The 12005-nt window shown below is 43.5% G+C and overlaps 1 protein-coding gene across 1 annotated transcript in view; it reads right to left on the reverse strand.

Moving 5' to 3' along the window:
- The window catches only part of SEC24D (SEC24 homolog D, COPII coat complex component), a 61444-nt gene extending 57731 nt beyond the window's left edge, over positions 1–3713 (reverse strand). Inside the window, exon 1 of the mRNA XM_079990199.1 lies at positions 3518–3713. The gene's annotated coding sequence lies outside the window, so the exon portion shown is untranslated. The remainder of the gene's footprint in view (positions 1–3517) is intronic.
- Positions 3714–12005: the final 8292 nt, after the last annotated feature.

Below are 12005 nucleotides of genomic sequence, written 5' to 3' on the forward strand. Positions count from 1 at the left end.
AAACAAACTCTTCTGTGGATAGTGTGTGTGTGGATATATGCTTATGCTGCTAACTTTCAGGTGTGCATAAGGAAAGGTATCAACAAATCTTTACCAAATTCAATGGAGATGAATATTAATATAGGATGCACGGCGAGAGTGTTACTTTATCAATGTTATCATTCTGGATTATGAATGCTAATGTGGAGGTCTGGTCTGCAACGTACACTACTTTTCCCCTGGTTGAAATATTTGTTTTGTTTTGTCTATATTGAATGTTTCTATTAACTGAACAAATTCCAGTTAAAAAAATTCCCAAGCCTCTCAAGTTTCATGCATATATAAAATTGCAAATCCTTTCCTGGAAACTTTTTAATCTACAAGTTTTAGAAAATGAAATAGGAAAGAAAGCACATAGGCACATCAGGTTTCTCCCAGTGCGAGTGTGTTTTCCCTCCTTCTGGTTAGACTGAAACGTGGCAGTCTAAGCCCTGGTCACTTCAGCAAGTTTAGTTAGCAGCCAGTATTAAAGCACCTACACTACATTTTCATTGTCAATATAAAGAATGAAGTTCAGGGCAATCGTTGTAGGACTTAGTAATGCTCTTAGCTTTGATAGTATCTAAAGGAAACAACTTCCTGCACAGTTCAGTAGGAGGGAAAGACAGTGTGCCACGTCAGACTTCCTATGCACAACTAAATAGACTCTAAACTCTTAGAAATACAAACATAGTACTGCTGACTTAGTGGCCTATATCCACTTCCAAACACATTACAGATAATGTAGGTGGTTTAATAAACCACACCCTTTCTCCCAAAACAAATACGATACAAAGTACAAGAAAAACCCTATTTTGCAAAGTACATCAGATTTCAGTACAATTAACCCATTCCTCATAATCAGAAAGGGCACACAAATAGTACTAAAACCATATACCATATTTTTTGCTCTATAAGACTCACTTTTTCCCTCCTAAGTAAGGGGAAATGTGTGTGTGTCTTATGGAGCGAATGCAGGCTGCACAGCTATCCCAGAAGCCAGAACAGCAAGAGGGATTGCTGCTTTCACTGCACAGCGATCCCTCTTGCTGTTCTGGCTTCTGAGATTCAGAATATTTTTTTTCTTGTTTTCCTCCTCCAAAAACTAGGTGCGTCTTATAGAGTGAAAATACGGTATTTGGTTTTGGCCACTTGAGATAGGAACCTTAGGAAGTTGCCTTATGTGGGGTAGGCCATTGGCTTAGTAATGTCTACACTGACTGGCAGTGGCTCTCCAAGGGTTTCAGACGGGGAACATTCCCTACTGGAGGTGGCAAAGATTGAACTTGGGACCTTCTGCACGCAAAGCAGATGCTCCACCATCGAGTTACTGCCCTTCCCTAAAGAGACAGAAGTTCCCTATTCCAAGGTGTCCAAAAACATGTGTCACAAACTCTTTCTACACCTATATAATTTGTTGGGCCAACCGAAAGTACTCTTTGCCATTTCATCTACCTCCAGGATAAAGTTATTAGGGATTCTAGTCCTACCAGTGCGGTTGTATGATTGGACTCAGGCAGACTTCCCAAAGTCATGCTGAAATAGGTGACTGACTGCAAACCATAGAAGGAACTAGTCACGCTTAGGCCAGGTTTAGATATCACAGCTAAATCACCTTGTGATCTGGCCCATACCTGGAGCTTGGATACTTCCATCTTCCTCTCCTTGTGCACCCCAGTTCCCTCGCCTACTCCTCATTTTCTTCCACATCCAAATCAAGCAAAATATGGTTACCGCCAAAAACAGATGATCACAAAACTGTTTTAGAAACCCAGTTCAAGCCATGGTTTTGTGGCAATTCTGGTATTGTAGTAAACTATAGCTTGCAGTAACTACTTTGGCTGATTTGGACATCACAGCAAACTGTAAGTACTGCCAACCAGGAAGTGAAGGATAGAGTGGGGCTTTGTGAGTCCAAAGCATGGCCCAAATGACAGATCTTTGGTTTAGCAGTGACATCTGACCCATGTCATGATTTTCCACAAACACACTTAGGAAGAGCCTTCTTTCATAAGCATATCACACATGTTGTATAGGCTGGAATGGTGAGCAAGGAGGAAGGAAGATCTAAAAATCAACAAAAATGATTAACAAAGGTTATATCAACAAACCACTCGGCCATGAAGCTCACTGGGTGACCTTGGGCCAGTCACCATCTCTTAGTCTAGCCTACCTCACAGGGTTGTTGTGAGGATGAAATGAAAAGGAGGAGAACCACGTGCACCATCTTGAGATCCTTGAAAAATTAAGGTGGCAAATAAATGTAATAAGGAATAATAATAAATAATAAATGCTACAACTGTTTGGGATAGCTCCGTAGGTAGAGCATGAGACTCTATCTCAGGGTTGTGGGTTCAAGTCCCATGTTGAGCAAAAGATTCTTGCATTGCCTGGGGTTGGGCTAGATGACCCTTGTGGTCCCTTCCAACTCTATGATTCTCCTCCTCTTCTTATGCCAGAAGAATTAATCCAAAGGTTATACTAGAAGTAAATCCAAAGGAGATTGTTGGGGACAGTGGCAGTTTCTGAAATTCACATCAGTTTCCCATGATCAACAAGTGAGATGTTTTGTAGTTGTGTTGTATCCTACAATGATTGGTGCATGCTGAAGGTGAAGTAGTTGTGCAATCTCTTTCCAGTGCCCCTAGTATTTAAGATGCTTACCAAAAGACAACACAACCCATCATAAAGAGTGTCACTGGGCAACCCAAGATTATAAAAAGGAAGGGAAGAAGCATGCAACTTTTACGGTGATTAGGCTGATTTGTCCAACCCTGATGCGCATGGCAAGAAATCTCCCAATATGCCAAGGTGCCAACATCACACTTTTGACTCATCACACACAGAAAATCTTGCGCCCACCTAAACAGCCCGGATGCATTCTGTCAAAATTCAACACCTATACAATCAACTCTAGAAAAACCACGGAAGCCTTGCAATATTAGGTGCTAGTTAGACAGGTGGTGTGTGTATTTTTTAAGCACCTTAGCATTTTACTAATGGAGGCAACTTTCTAAAAAAAAAGTTAAGCACATTTAAAACTGTCCGTAAGGATACAGCAAATCCCTAAACCAAAACCTTCCCGAATCTCAAAGAAGAGCTGAACACTCCTGCAATTTACATCGATTTATGCCAGTCCCTAGAAGACTGGAGGTGCCTCCTTGGTGCTGCTCAGATCCTGCGTCTGGCGACCACCCCCCGCAACTGCACCCAACTTGCTGTGGGAGAAGGATAAACTCTTCCCAGTCCCCTCTCGTGCTGGGACACCCCTCTCCTCCTCCCCATAGAACTCCCCCTATGCCAAATCTACAAAATTCGTGGCTCATCCTGGGACCCTTCCAGCCGTTGTGCTGCTCCTTCTTTTGGGATGCTCCCCTCCCTCCTGCTCCCTGGAGGACAGGAGCTCCACTCACTGAGCAAAACATCCAGGATACGCCCCCCCCCCATCGCAGGACGCTCGCCTCCCCCCCCCCCACCTGGGCACAGGTGGCCCCCTCACCTGGCCAGTCTCCCGCGCTCCCGTCCGCCCTTCTCGCCGCGCGGAGGGTCCGCGGGTCGCGCCGTTCCAAGCGGGTCCAGCAGGCGCTTGTCAGAGGGAGGGAGAGCGTGGCAGCCGGCTCCAGGCTCCCGCCTCTCCCGCTCGCTCGCTCGCTCGCTCGCTCTCCCCGCCCGGGAGCGCTCAGTGAACTGCCACGTCAAACAGGGCTCGCGGGAGCGCGCGGCGAGGCCCCAGCTGGCCCGGAGGAGAGCGCGCGCCGCCGCCGCCGAGCGTCAGAGAAGCAGCGCATCATTGGCGAAAGTGGGAGAAGAGTCGAGCATGCGCGGTGCCTCTGGCGAAGCCTTTTGCCCTGGCGCGCTCTTCCAGTCGTTGCTCCCAAAGAGGAAGGAAGAATTGATGAACGGGGGGGAAGGCAGAACTGCTAAAGGGGAGGATCGGGGTTCTTAAGGAAGCGGGGACGGAATGGAAGAATCGCATAAGCTTCATTCATCATCATCAAACCTTTTATTGGCATCACATACAAACATCCATAACATAACAGTACAGAGTTACCGCTTCCCCCGTGGCACAAAACATTTACCAAAAAAAAAAAAAGAAAAAAAAGAAGAAAAAAAAAGGAGAGGCAGAGCAGACTATTGTCACAGTAAGCTTTATTAGAAAGCTTTCCTTGAGGGACAATACATGCCTGAAGGGTAGCACAGCAGCTATTATTATTGAAACGAAATAAAAAAATTCCTTCCAGTAGCACCTTAGAGACCAACTAAGTTTGTTCTGGGTATGAGCTTTCATGTGCATGCACACTTCTTCAGATACCATGCATGCACACGAAAGCTCATACCAATTACAAACTTAGTTGGTGCTACTGGAAGGATTTTTTTTATTATTATTTTGTTTCAACTACGGCAGACCAACACGGCTACCCACATGCAACTATTATTATTATTATTATTCCCCACCCATGTAGCTGGGTTGCCCCAGCCCAAAATAAGAGAAGCTCATGGCTTCTCAAAGATTACTGTTGTCACCACTGTCTGCTGTTGTGACTTTTAACAGTGCTTGTTTTGCATGCATTTGTCACTCCACCTATAGAGAAAGTTTGCAGCGTTCAGGACATTTTAGTTCAGAGAAGAGGTGGCACGACAGAAGTTTATAAAATGGAGAAAGTGGATAGGGATCACTCTCTAATGCTAGTACTTGTGGGCATCCAATGAAGGTGAATTCTTGGAGGATTCAGAACACAGAAAGAGGAAGTACTTTTTTTACATAGCTTGAACTATGGAACTTGTTCCCACAGGAGGCAGTGATGTCCACCAAGTGGATGGCTTCAAAAGAGGGTTGGACAAATTCATGGAGGAGAGAGCTATGGATGGCTGCTTGCCATGATGGCTATGCTCTGCCAGCCATAGTTGGAGGAAGCAATGCTACTGAATACCAGTTGCTGGGAACCACAGGAGGGAGAGTACTTTCCCCTCAAATCCTGCTTGTTAGCCTCCCATCATGGGGCTGATGGGAGATCCCAGGCCACAGAGAGTTTAGGCTGGCCTCAACTAGAGCCAGGGCCTTCTCGGCTGCGGCTCCAATCTGGTGGAATGCTCTGTCACAAGAGACTAGGGCCCTGCGGGACTTGACATCTTTCCGCAGGGCCTGCAAGACAGAGCTGTTCCACCAGGCCTTTGCTCAGGGTGCAGCCTGACCCCCCTCCTCTGGCAATCTGCACAGAATTTTGCTTAAGGGTTGCCATCAATTTGATTTTAATTAATTTTTATAATGAAATGTTTTTAGAATCGTTGGATTATTTTGATTGTTGTTAGCCGCCCTGAGCCCAGCTTCGGCTGGGGAGGGCGGGATATAAATAAAATTTATTATTATTATTTATTATTATTGTAGTTCAAAACATCTGGAGGGCAGCAGGCACATGAAGGCTGGGCTATCTTGTCATGCATCCCCTTTCCTGCACTGGCTAAATAAATAAATATGCAGTTGCTGATTCCTCATCTCTGGAAATACTGTTAACCAGGTGTGTCTGCATCCTGAAGTAAAACATACAGGTTCGGCGAGAAAGAGAGCTAAAGGGAAAGCAGACAATCCACAGTTATTTTACTTAACAAACTTTGCACACTACTTGATTGTAAATAGAACCTATAAACTGTTTTTTAAAAAGCAAACACTTTGTCCGGACTTACCTCAGCCTTAGTTGAGCCATTTTTGAGATGGAGGATTTACACTGATGTCTCTCTGGCTGAGCCAGAATGGGGAACTTCAGCTCAGGTGGAGATCTGCCTATATCCCCTTCATTCTGTCCGATATCATGTTTGGATTTCTCTCTCTAATCGTAGCAGTATATATTATCACCATCCTCACCACCCCATTATTTGCACGCTGCTTGTCCACAGACAACATATCGTCAAAGCAGCAAACAATTAGAACACACAAAATCAACAATTACAGGAGTAATTTCATAACAACAGCAATACAGTATATAACAAATGTAACAGCGAACAATCCCCACCCCACAACTTTTCAGTACTATAAATATAGCAACATTACGCCTCCAGGCAGTAGCAAAACAATTGAGTTTAAAGATTTTGTCCTTGATGTTTCTGTTACTGCTGCTTTGCTTGCTACAAATTAGCCAAGAATCAAGTTAGTCTGATCAAATACTGTATCTAGGCCTCAGCTTCCACAAAGTATTACTACCCCATTCACTTTGCCATTCAGGCAGCTGCTGAAGTCATGCTGTAACTCACAGTCCCTCTCCTACTGAATCTTCTTATGGGGAACCTTTCACCTTCCAGATGTTGTTGAACTACGGCTCCCATCTGCCCTAGCAAGCCTGGCCAAGCCTGATGGGAGTTGTAGTTCATCAACATCTGGAAGGCCAAAGGTTCCCACACCCATTATAAGGTTTCCAAACGCAAGGAGTGGGCAGCTGGAAACAATTTTCCCATCGTGGTATATATTTGATGATATAAATTTATAATCACAGTAATTAAGTTATTTAACAAAAATGTTGAAGATCCTTGAAGGTTAAGCTGAACGCTTGCTTTGCAAAACCATTACAAAATTATGCCATGTAAACAGTGATGTAATAGGCACCAATTTCCAACAGGTTCATAGTCTGCTTTGGAAAGCTTTCTATCTGTACAGACAGAATGTTTTAAATTCTCTTCTGGCTATTCCGGATTACATATTTTACTCTTTTGTTCTTTTGTAGCTAAGCACAACTGTCAAGCCGATATGCTAGTTTACGGGAGATAACATAAAAGAAAAGTGACACGGTCTGCTGATAATACCACATCTGTTAAGGTTTTATCCTACAGTTATTCCTAATTGACAACACAGAAGAGGAATGCAAGCTATTTAAGTAATTGCTCTAAGGATTAAAGGTGTGTTCCACAGGTGTTCCACATGTGAAGCTGAATTAGGGGAGTTGTTTCATGTTGTGGGGGGAAGGGGGAGAGATTTTAGTGAGGGAAGGAAAGATGCGTACCGAGGTTCCGAGGCCTGTTCTTTGATATAAGCAGTTCATTTTAAGAGCATTTTTGTGGTTATGTTTTATACTCCACAATATCCACAGATTTAGGAGGTAAAGTCACATGTGATTTGAAATGCAGGTATGTGGGCAAGACTGCCCCTTAATGCTGCAACTGAGCTAAATTTCAGAAGAACCAGTTTAAAACACACACACACACACAGAGAGAGAGAGAGAGAGAGAGAGAGAGAATATCATAGAACTGTAGAGTTGGAAGAGACCACGAGGGTCATCTAGTCCAACCCCCTGTAATGCAGGAATCTTTTGCCCAACATGGGACTCAAACCCAGGCCCCTGAGATTAAGAGCGTCCTGCTCCACCAACTGAGCTATCTCAGGTCAGGGTAAAGAGGCATTGTTGTTGTTTAGTTATTGAGTTGTGTCCGACTCTTCATGACCCCATGGACCAGAGCACGCCAGGCACTCCTGTCTTCCACTGCCTCCCGCAGTTTAGTCAAACTCATGCTGGTAGCTTCAAGAACACTGTCCAACCATCTCGTCCTCTGTCATCCTCTTCTCCTTGTGCCCTCCATCTTTCCCAACATTGGGGTCTTTTCCAGGGAGTCTTCTCTTCTCATGAGGTGGCCAAAGTATTGGAGCCTCAGCTTTAGGATCTGTCCTTCCAGTGAGCACTCAGGGCTCATTTCCTTAAGAATGGAAAGAGGCATATCTTTAACCTATTATTATTTACATTTATTACTTGCCTTCCACCAGCTGGTCCCAGGGTGGCTTATAACCATTTCAAATTAAGAATTAAAAACAGTTAAAACAGATTACAATCACCAAAATAGGGGAAGTCCTCAAAACACACATCTCAGGTTTCAAAGGCCAGGGTAAAGAAGTGAGTCTTCAACATTTGCTAAAAGCGGTATAATTTAAAAGCTAGATGGGGAGGGAATTCAATTCCACAACTCATGACAAAAAACTATACAATGAAGGTGTCAGATGCACTTCCATGGTGGCGGGGAATGAACAGTGGCAGAACCACCTTTTTACAGTGTGCCACCAAATGCCCATAAAGTGCATGTGAGAGACAAATATGTGACACTAAGCAGAGAAAAAGCTGGCAAGAAGCAGACACAAGACCTTTTGCCACTTATGACTCCCCCCCCAACCCCCAACCCTCCGACCTCTCTCAGCCCAGGGCCAAAGCTACCAAGCAGCACTCTGGAAGGGACAGCAGATTTGGCTTGGGGGGGCTTTACCTGCTTCTCTATCTCCTGTTTGCTTGCTCACAGTGGTGATGCATCCTCCTTCACATGGCAGCCACACACACACACACACACACACACACACTGTGTTTGTGTGTGCATTGACCTCTGTTTTTGCACAATCAGAAACTGCCACCAGACTATAATGGGACCCCAGGACAAGGAGTGGCAGCCTCTGGGGTCTTTGCATGCCAGGTAGGAATGGATCAGCTGCAGTTTCCAAGCAGCCTTTCTGTTCTCCACTGTGATGGGCAGCACCGTTTTGTTATAGCTCCCACCCCTCCTGCTCTGACTAGTTAGCCAAGGAGTGTGTGCCTTGAGAGAGTCACAAAAGAGGCCAATTCTTATTTAATATATCAACCAGAAATCCACTCATGCAATGAGTTAACCAGCTTTCTGGTGTCTCATTCAGCACAGATCCCTGCTCAGATCTCATAAGCCTAAATTGCAGGCCAAGATTGCAGCCAAAATTAATTGCACATACTTGCCTCAAACTTCAGTTTCTCAGAGCACATGACAAGATTCGGAAAACAAACTCAAGTGTGTGGATAAAGGGCCTGAATCATAATCAAAACAAAAAGCATCACACATTATAAATTTTAAAGAGATTTTGTGATGTGTGTGTTTTTAAAAGCAATTCAGTTTATCTTTGAAGAGTCAGTTTATGACTTTAAACTCTAGAAAGTTGAAACAGTCATTGAAACAGTCCCTCACAGGTCTCTGGGTGGATGATTATGACACATAGAATCATAGAGTTGGAAGAGACCCAGAGGATTATCTAGCCAAGAGTAGGGAATCTTCAGACTTGGGGTTCAAATATGGACCTCCAACCTCCTTTGTTTGGCCCTGTGGGTTCTCCCAGTGGCCTTGCTGCATGTCCGCAGGTGCTTCCACCTGGCTGAAATGTGTCCTTGAACTGTGAAAAGGTAATGCCTCTTGTTTGGGTGCATAAAAATCTCTAGACTTGTGCATGGCTGGCTGCTGGAATATAACACTGTGTACAAAGGTAAGATCTACATCAATTAGTCTCCTCACTTTTTGCTTCTGGCCCTTCCCACGACTAGCATGTACCTCCCGGAAAGTTGCTCTTGGGGAATGAGGCCTTCAGACTGAAAACAGTTTCCCATTCTGGTATAAAAGGTAAAAAGCAGCAGAATTTTGTTTCTTGAGAATCTTTATCTGTGTTTCTTAACTGGTAGAAGAGCCTCTTTTCTATTGCACAAGTCACTGAAATACTGTATTTCCTCAGTAATTTGTTTAACATACATTTTGATCTCTGTTTTAGCTTTTACAGTAAGACAGCTGTTGATGCTTTTGCAATGAAGCATTTTCCGATTTATGTACAGTAATGCATAAATCCCAAAAGAATCCTGCAAAGAATGTGGAAAGAGATAAAGATAGCATTAAAAGCAAGATATACCAATAAATAAAAAATTTAGATAGTCATATATGGCAACTGGAATTATGGATGCTCAATAAGAAGTAATTTGTAGAGATAATAAGGCTATGAGAACTACTTTTTAAACCCCTCTTGTGGGACTCACATTCTTAGAATGAATATTTCTCTGAAAGTTGTGTCCTTATGTGACAAATGGCCTCACATTTTGATGAAGTGCATGGGTGTGATACACCAATATCCATGCTGAATCTCAGAAATCCCTGTGTTGGGGTCACTAGGCATGGATTTAGTAATTTGGAAAAGAAATGGGAGAGTGCTGTGTAGCCTGGAATTGCCATCTTTTAAAACTCACTTTTTATACTAACCAGACAATGGTTTGGATCCAGAATGAATTAATTGCATAGTTCCCTTTTGAAATAAATGAAATTTTAGTCATGACTAATTTTACCCATTGATTTTGATCGGAATTAAAATAAATTAACTTAGTCTGGATGAAAGGCAATGTCATCACTAGTCTAGTCTAGAATTGTCTGTGTTGCCCTCTTATTCTCCCAGTCCCAAGATATAGTTTGTAGCTGCCACTCTCCCCACCAAAAAATATGCAATTGTAGGCACAAACCTGTCCATTGTAAAATGGTGAATTTGTGTTGATGCTTTAAAGTGCTTCTGTGCATTTAATTAGAAGTTTCCTTTCTGGAAGGCATAGCGTTCTCTTTTTCTTATTGCCTCCTCCAGCACAGCTAGAATTTCTAATAAGTAACTGCTGAATTTCCCCTTAAGGTTCCCATTTTCTTGTTCCTCACAGTGTTAAACTACTGGTTTCATTTCACTTTGCCTTTTTTCTTATCTTTATAGTAAAACAGCACAATTTCACATTGATTCTATTTTACATTAGCTACTAAGTATTAACACACTATGTGTTAATACTCAGTAGTGGTGCCCACTCAAGCATATGAGTGATTATATAACCTTTAGGAGACATCTGAAGGCAGCCCTGTATAGGGAAGCTTTTTAAGGTTTAATGTTTTACTATGTTTTAATATAGGGGACGCAGGTGGCGCTGTGGGTTAAAGCCTCAGCGCCTAGGGCTTGCCGATCGAAAGGTCGGCAGTTCGAATCCCTGCGGCGGGGTGCGCTCCCGCTGCTCGGTCCCAGCGCCTGCCAACCTAGCAGTTCGAAAGCACCTCTGGGTGCAAGTAGATAAATAGGGACCGCTTACGAGCGGGAAGGTAAACGGCGTTTCCGTGTGCGGCTCTGGCTCTGGCTCTGGCTCTGGCCAGAGCAGCGATGTCACGCTGGCCACGTGACCCGGAAGTGTCTCCGGACAGCGCTGGCCCCTGGCCTCTTAAGTGAGATGGGCGCACAACCCCAGAGTCTGTCAAGACTGGCCCGTACGGGCAGGGGTACCTTTACCTTTACCTTATGTTTTAATATATTGTGTCAACTGCCCAGAGTGGCTGGGGAAACCCAGTCAGATGGGCGGGGTACAAAGAATAAAATTATTATTATTATTATTATTATTATTATTATTATTATTATTAAGACTGTAAAATTTCCTCCCTTTGCCTTATTTTTATAGTAAAATAGTACTTTTCCACAAAAAATATTTTAAAAAAGTGAAAAGAAATCAGTAATTAACGCACACTCCTCCTGGCAGGAGTTGGTTAATAACAGGACAATTAAGGAACGATTCATCAGTAGTAAGGAGCTGTTTATCAGAAAAGCAATGCTTAAGCAGCCATATAGGGCCCCAGTGCACAAGGAAACCCAGAAGCAGCCATAGCACTCCTTCTCTCACAAACATAAGCCCTATTCAGACATTGTCATACCTTCCAACATTCCTCAGGATTTTTCTCACTCTCCCCAACTAAACCTCTTTGACCCATCATCGTTTTGTCGCACCCCCCCCCCAACCAGAGCATTTCCTATCAGGAGGAGGGTGAGTGCCACAAATGAGACACAGCACACATGCTCTACACTGTCCTGAGAAAACCCCTTAACCCTGATTTAAATTTATTTTATTATTTAGTAGATTTACGAAAAGAGAAAACACACACAGCAATTAATACATTTTAGAAAGTGGCAAGATTAGACACAGACGCACAAAGCATTTTTTTTTATGAAAAAAAAATCAAGACTCCTTGCACTCCAATCTCCCTTTCTTCCTACTTGCATCAGCAACTCATTTTGCTAAAGGACCACTTTGATAACAGGCCAATACAGTGGTACCTCGAGTTACAAATGCCTCAGGTTACAAACATTTTAGGTTAAAAACTCCAGTAACCTGGAAGAGTAACATCGAGTTGAGAACTTTGCCCCAGGATGAGAACGGAAACCATGTGCTGGA

Source organism: Podarcis cretensis (genome assembly GCF_951804945.1).
Source record: "Podarcis cretensis genome assembly, chromosome: 9".
Taxonomy (NCBI): Eukaryota; Metazoa; Chordata; class Lepidosauria; order Squamata; family Lacertidae; genus Podarcis; species Podarcis cretensis.